Source organism: Alexandromys fortis, unplaced genomic scaffold (assembly GCF_014885135.2).
Source record: "Alexandromys fortis isolate MF-2015 unplaced genomic scaffold, M_Fortis_MF-2015_v1.1 scaffold_5, whole genome shotgun sequence".
NCBI lineage: Eukaryota > Metazoa > Chordata > Mammalia > Rodentia > Cricetidae > Alexandromys > Alexandromys fortis.
Genome location: NW_026067924.1, coordinates 17,311,677 through 17,318,548, shown reverse-complemented (window position 1 = coordinate 17,318,548; position 6,872 = coordinate 17,311,677). Strand labels below are relative to the sequence as shown.

Here is a 6,872-nt window from a genome sequence, read left to right as displayed (position 1 = left end):
AATAAATAAATAAAAATTAAAAAAAGAAAAAAAACCCAAAAAAATAAAAACTATGAAATAGAACTCAAAATACATTGTATACATGTATGAAGTTGTCAAAGAATAAGTAAAAATATGACACAATAGAAAAAGAGGGTGAGCCCAAGTGGATGTTTGTGTGGATCTTTGACACAACTGCCTTTTAGATAAAAATAGAACCGCGCTTGAATTTTGAGTTCTGTTTAGTACATAATTTTAATTGTGTGTGCGTGTGTGTGTGTGTGTGTGTGTGTGCAGGAATGAAGCTGATGTTAGAAGCCAGTATTATTGTGAGAGAGGGGATACACAAACTTTCCCCAAAGGCAAAGGACCGCTCCATCCTTGCTTTGTTTACTGAAACAGCGCAGGAACAATTGCACACAATGAGCAGAGCCAGCCTTATATATTGATTACTCAGTATGAATACCACTAAAACGAAAGCAGTGTTCTGGCGGAATTTTTCATTGCAAGAGGGGCTAGGACGGGGAAAGTACAATCTGAGCCTAGAACATCATCCCATGCCAGAATATAAAGGAGGTGCTCAGAATATAATGGGTGCTCAAAAGGTCACAGGATCTACTGTAGATTTCAGAAACACAAAGAATGAAACGAGTTATTGGACAATAAAAGGCAATGATCTATACAATACAACAAGAATACCCGAGTCTACATTGATATGAAAGGGAAAGGAAAGGAAGAAGGGGGGGGGCGGGAGTTTTTCTTATGATGGCATGCCAATACGCAAACGTGGAAGGAATTTTGACCATCATGCAACAATGGATTCAGACAAAGCTTATTTTTACAAAAGCAATATTTGTGCCAAGAGAGGGCCTTATGAATGCTAGACAAGCACTCTACCACAGAGGTATATCCTCGGCGTCGGGCAAAATTTATCAGTCAATTGTAAAGCTATAGATAAAAGTCCGAGTATGAAAAGCTGTGTATGTGGTTTCAGAGAATTTGCCATAGTGTTCCGGGTAATCTTGGCTGTGAAGGACTTAAGAGACCAGCACCCAACGCACGCGTCCTTAACTTCAGACACAGTGGAAGTCAACACAGCAGGCTAGGTCCTGGCAACTCTTAATTTGTTACAGGGATCCGATTCTGTGACCCAGATTGATCTGAAACTCAGTATGTGGTCCAGTCTTCTTCAAACCCAGCACTCCTGTTCCGGAGGTACCTTCACCACCAGGCATTGGATAGTTGGGATATCAGATTTATCAAGTGTGTGCGAACAGTATTTTTTTCCCCCGCCTGGGGCATGTTCCACTGTCCTGAGTTTTTCACAGGCTACTTTTACATTTTAGCGGAGTCCAATAAATTAATGAGCGCTTTCTTAGACCGTGTCTTTGATACTCATTTCTCCTAATGAGAAGCCACTGCTCTTTGCTGAACCAAGAAACCGAACCTTTGTGTCTGCGGCTGCGGTAGCGGAGCCTTGGACAGAGGTGGCCTTTAGCGGCTGTCAGTGGCGACTGAACCTGTCCGAGATCCTGGTCGCTAGGATCCTGGGTGAGGTTGCTGTAGCGGGAGCCCTTCGATGGGTTGCAGAACCTTCTAGGATCCCTGGTGACGCAGAAGGACACAGGTTCGTGATTTGCGAGCAGGTCAGGTGGGCTTAGCCCTTGCCGGCGTGGACAAAGACCAGGGCAGATGTTCATGTTTTCCTCTTATAACATTTTCCCAGTTCCTTCTCCGGGCGAGGCCTATCTACATTTGTTAATTTGGGCCTTTGAGTTGCAGAACATGCTCCAGAATAGGAGGTGGGAATCCCTGTTCCCTCAGTCCTTACTGCCTGTACTTGGAATGCGCATTGGTCACCAAAAGAATCGGCAGTGCGGAAGGTTTTGAGACTGTTTTACTCTCGGCGATTCCGAGACTGGGGTTGGGGGCTATGGTACAGCTGGAATTTATCCTTAGTAGTCCAATCGTGCCCTCCCGCCCCACCAACACTTACGTATAATACGCTGGGATTTTTAAGAGATAGGAATTGTGTGCGACCACTAAGAGTACTGGGGGATGTAGCTCAGTGGTAGAGCGCATGCTTCGCATGTATGAGGCCCCGGGTTCGATCCCCGGCATCTCCAGTAGTTTTTGTCCTTTTCGAATAAAATATAAGTAAAAATAAATATACACATATAAATTTCTTTGCCCTGAAAGCTTCTGTAAGTTTTTCATATCCTCATGTTTATTTCGTTTCTATGTAACTATCTAGACACCACCACCTTCTTAGAGAGAACTCTGAGGTGGTTGTTGAACAGAGGAGGAAAGTGTTGTTGAACACTGAGAGCATCCCAAAGAAAAGAAGGGTACACTGCCAGCCCAGCAAGGGGATAGTCAGTAGAAATAAAATGACTCCAATTTATTTTTGGGAAATAGTGGGAATGGGAGAAGTACTAATATCATCCATTGCTATTATTATTGGGAATTGTATATAGGAATTCAGCGGTCCCTTGAATTGAGAATTTCTCACACATTGGAGGTACCATTTTATTTCTCACTCTGTGACTTTGGCCTTATTAATGACTTCTGCACAGGACAGCTGAGCATGCTCAGTGTGAGACAGCTAGGGAAATGGTGGCGCTGTGCCGGGAACCCCAGTTTCCTAGAGACGGAGGCAAAAGTATCAAAATAATTGAAAAATGCCTGCCTGAGCAACCTAGAATAAACGTTAAAAGCCAGGTGAATGGGGACATAGTCCCTAGGTGCTGGGCTCGCCTGCCTATCCGGCAGGGGGCTGTAGGTTCAGGCCCAGCCAACACCGTCATATCACTGAAAGACAGCTGTAGAGCAAGCTGCTGGAAACCCATAAACGACTGCGGTCCTGAGAACCTGAATGAGCTTGGATTCTGGACACTTGAGTTACTCGTTCTCAGGCTCCTAGGTTGTGTTGTAACGGTTACACAATAAGGCAGGAACTGGAGCAGAGAGTTCTAAAGCTTATGTGTATGTAACCTCAATGTTCCTTTTCTACTAAACATTTTTTTCACATCAGTAAATAACCCAGGAATACAACTTCTGCTTGAATTTACTTTCAAACTTGTCTTTACTTTTGGAAATACGCTTCGCAACTTGACTAAGAATCACTGACTACACTGGAAATCAGCCTGAGCAAGGGGAGCCTAGGCTTGGCTTTAATTCAGCACCAAGTATCTGCACCTCTTTGTATTTGCTTCATTCACAGACAATGTCTTTAAAGGTACGAGGACATGGCTGTACAGTGCTGTTTTCTAAACAGTCATTCTAAGCATTCAGCGATTTTTTTAATTCTGTATGTCAAGCTATTTTGCTTCTATTTCTCGTACTAGCTAGGGATTTGTTGGTTTGGGAGAAAATTTATGTATCTAGTTTTAAAGAACTGTGTTTTATTCCAGGATAATACAAAACAAGTTATAAAATATTTTATTGAAAAAAAAAAAGGGTATTGGTTTTGCTGTGTTAAGAAGCACGGCTTATCTGCGTGGCCGACCAGTCACCATCAGTGATGGGGTACATGGCTGCCTGACCAAAACGAAGTTATAAAACTAATAATGAAAACCAAGGAAAGACTGTTAGGAAACAACCAGGAGCCACTACCCTGCCCATCACACTTAGTTACACGAAACCCAATCTTCCACTCACCTTTCCCAAAGTCCTGAAAAACTGATCTCTAGACTGTGCTTAACTTTAAAGCATTCTGACCTTTGCAAAAAGATTCTCTTGCCATGTGGCTTGTTTCCTTGTCTGCCCCTCACCCTCAGGATGCACCTTGTCTGCCCCTCACCCTCAGGATGCGCCTTGTCTGCTTTTGCGCGTGATCGGTTCTTCACCACTCACATTTTACTTCGGCGGAGAACGGACTAGGAAGCCTACAACCTACAACCTCAGCATCTAGGAGGCTGACGGAGTGAGTTTAAGGCCAGCTTGGGCTACAGAGTGAGATGCTGTCTCAAACGGACAGCCAAACAATCCACATCAAAAACAATCAACCAAAAGACAAAGACGTGAAAATATTGGAGCTGCTGAGACGGATCAGCGGGCAAAGTGCTGAAGCATGAGGACCTGAGTTGGATTCTGCCATATGTATGTTAAAGCCAGACGTGGTAGCACGCGTCTGTATTTGGCTATTTTAGCCTAAATGACAAACTCCAGGTTCAGTGAGAGACCCTGTCTCAAAGGCTAAGAACTTGCACTAAGTGACTACCAGGTCCTTAGCCTCGCTTGGGCTCAGATGTAAGTCCACCCAATAATTCCTCCTTATAATATGTAAAATCATAAATATGAATAAATTAATATAAGGGCTCAGCTGGTAAAGGAGCCTGTTGCCAAGTCCAATGACCTGAGTTCAATCCCTGGGACCCATGTAGTGGAAGGAGAGACACAACTTCTGCAAACTGTTCCCTGACAAAGACATGAACAAAATAAATAAATAAAAAAATAAGACAGAGAGTTATAGAGAATGACCTCTAACCTCTACATGCTTATGTTTAGGTAGGTGCATCTGTGTGCAAACATGCACATATGCATGCACACCACACACACACACACACACACACCTCAGTCTACTTCGTCTACTTCACCTAAATAGCCCCCCCCCCCTTTGCTCTTTCAGTTCAGTGGAGACTTCTGAGTAACCAAAACTGTCTTCAAAACACAATGACACAGATTTACTGATCTGGCCCCATCCTTGGTCACAGCTTTCTGGGAAAGCTGCTCCAAACAGGAAAATACTACCCTCCAAAACAGAGCCACTCAAAATCCCACCTCTTGGTGCAATTTTTTATTTATATTTTCATCCTCAGTGCATTTAATACCCTGCCTTTTGCAGTCCAGATAGGGGATCCAGGAAGCCTTGTGAGTTGTCAGGCAACAGTGGGCAGGTAGCCTGTGTACTATTAGAAATTGGGGTTACCCCGCACTCCCCAAGCCTGTGCCGAGTGTGCGATTCCTTCAGAAGACTCCTTGGGGTCCTGCTTTTAAGATTTGTGAGAGAAAGCTGCAACTGTGCTAACGCCTTTGTATTTCACACTGGAAACGTTGAGAGCAGAAATCAAGCGCTCTTTACACAATTGCACACACGTGTGAAAATAGAAGGGAAGTTTTGGAGTTGATGAGTGTGCTAACTTCCTTGACCACAATGATGGTTCCAGTTGTACACACATTTGTATAAACCCATCAAATTTTTGTAGACATTGTATAATTTCAGAGTGGTTTGTTTTTGTTTTTAGAACTACTGAGCTTGCCGAGATGGCTCTGTTAAGAGCGTGGCTGTTTTTCCAGAGGATCAAGGGTTTGATTCCTAACACTGTATGGCAGCTCACAACCATCTGAAACTCCACTTCCAGGGAATCAGATACCATTCCCTGCTGGATCCATGTGTCATGCACTCCCTCATCTCCTTACACACACACACACACACACACACACACACACACACACACACACACACACACACACACACTATAGAGAGCGTTCACAGGTCACAGTCCTTAAAAATCTAGCAGCGTTGCTAGAATGAAGCACACATCCCTTCCCTCGGATTTTTCTTTTTAATCTCGAAATATTTGAAGTTGGTTGGGAAGACATCCATCCCATAAAGTCTTTTATAGCAGGGTCTCACTCTGTAACACAGGCGTATCTTAAACCTGTGGCAATCCTGGTTCTCAAGGCTGAGACTGTGGCTCAACCAAGGCTGAGATTGATTACATGGAGAACCACCACAGGCAGCCTACAGCAAGCTGCAAACGTCCCCAGGTCATGCTTTTCCTAGTGAAACAATCACCTGAAAAAAGGAAACGGAAAAGAGCACCGTTAATTTAAACCAGTCACTTTTGTCAAAAAATGTCTACTTTAACGCCGAATTTAGGTCCTCTTGATAAGGAAAAATGAGAAGAAAGCTGGCGTATTGCTAAGCAAGGTTTTCTAGCCTCGGCTTTGTCTTCCTGTTCTCTCTTTCCTGATGTTTTCTCTGCCTTCTGAATCCTTAGTTTTGCCTCAGTTTCCCTCATGCTCCCATCCTCGCGGTTTGCCCACAGGACTCTGTGTATATGGGGATTTCCCTGAACTCTCGCAACAGGAATAAGATCCGACTTCCTGAGTGGGAACGTTCCGAAGGTGGGAGAGCCACTGTGCACAGTAAGTAAAGCCCCAGAGAAGAGAAACTGAGTGAGCGAGGAAGCGCGCTTTCATCCCTGCCCGCTCTGAAGATGGAGGAGTCTGAGATTCCGAGTGCTACAGGTTTCATCGGCATCCTTTGGACAAAGCTTGGAGCAGTGCGGGTGGCAGTCTAATATCTTGACCCCTTCGTTCTCCCCTGGGCTGAGTCAGGGAGGCTGGTTGTCATTGGAGAACCCTGTCCTCCAAGGCTCCTAATTTTCATTGGATTTCGAAGTCCGGGAACAGAATGCAGAGACTGTAGGACATCCGTAGGTGCGTGTTTTATTGAGGGATCTCTCCTTAGTACTGAAGGGGATGAAGGCGCAAGAAGGGAGAATCGGGGACACTTACTGAGATCTCTGGCCCCAGATTGTTTATACCCGTTACTGAGTGTCTGCCAAAGTGCAGGTTGATTAGAATACCCTGGTAACAGAATCCTTTTTTGGGTTTTGTTGTTGTTACTGCGAGTAAAAGACAAAACTAGGAAGTCTAAAATGAACCTAGAATTTTATAAAGATGATTTGGAAATCCCAAACGCCAGGCGGTGGGGATGTAGCTCAGTGGTAGAGCGCATGCTTAGCATGCATGAGGTCCTGGGTTCGATCCCCAGCATCTCCAGGTTTTTGACGGACGATCCGCCTTCACTTTTAGACTTCAAGTTTTCTCCTTAGCCTAAATTTAGGCTGTGCACAAAGCAGCATCGTGATACCTGTGATAAA

At 44.4% G+C, this 6,872-nt stretch overlaps 2 non-coding genes across 2 annotated transcripts; both read left to right on the top strand.

Moving 5' to 3' along the window:
- Positions 1–2,033: 2,033 nt before the first annotated feature.
- Positions 2,034–2,105, top strand: Trnaa-cgc (transfer RNA alanine (anticodon CGC)). The gene has a single exon. It is a non-coding gene; the product is annotated as a tRNA-Ala (tRNA).
- Positions 2,106–6,699: 4,594 nt separating this feature from the next.
- Trnaa-agc (transfer RNA alanine (anticodon AGC)) lies at positions 6,700–6,771 on the top strand. The gene has a single exon. It is a non-coding gene; the product is annotated as a tRNA-Ala (tRNA).
- The last annotated feature ends 101 nt before the right edge of the window (positions 6,772–6,872 follow it).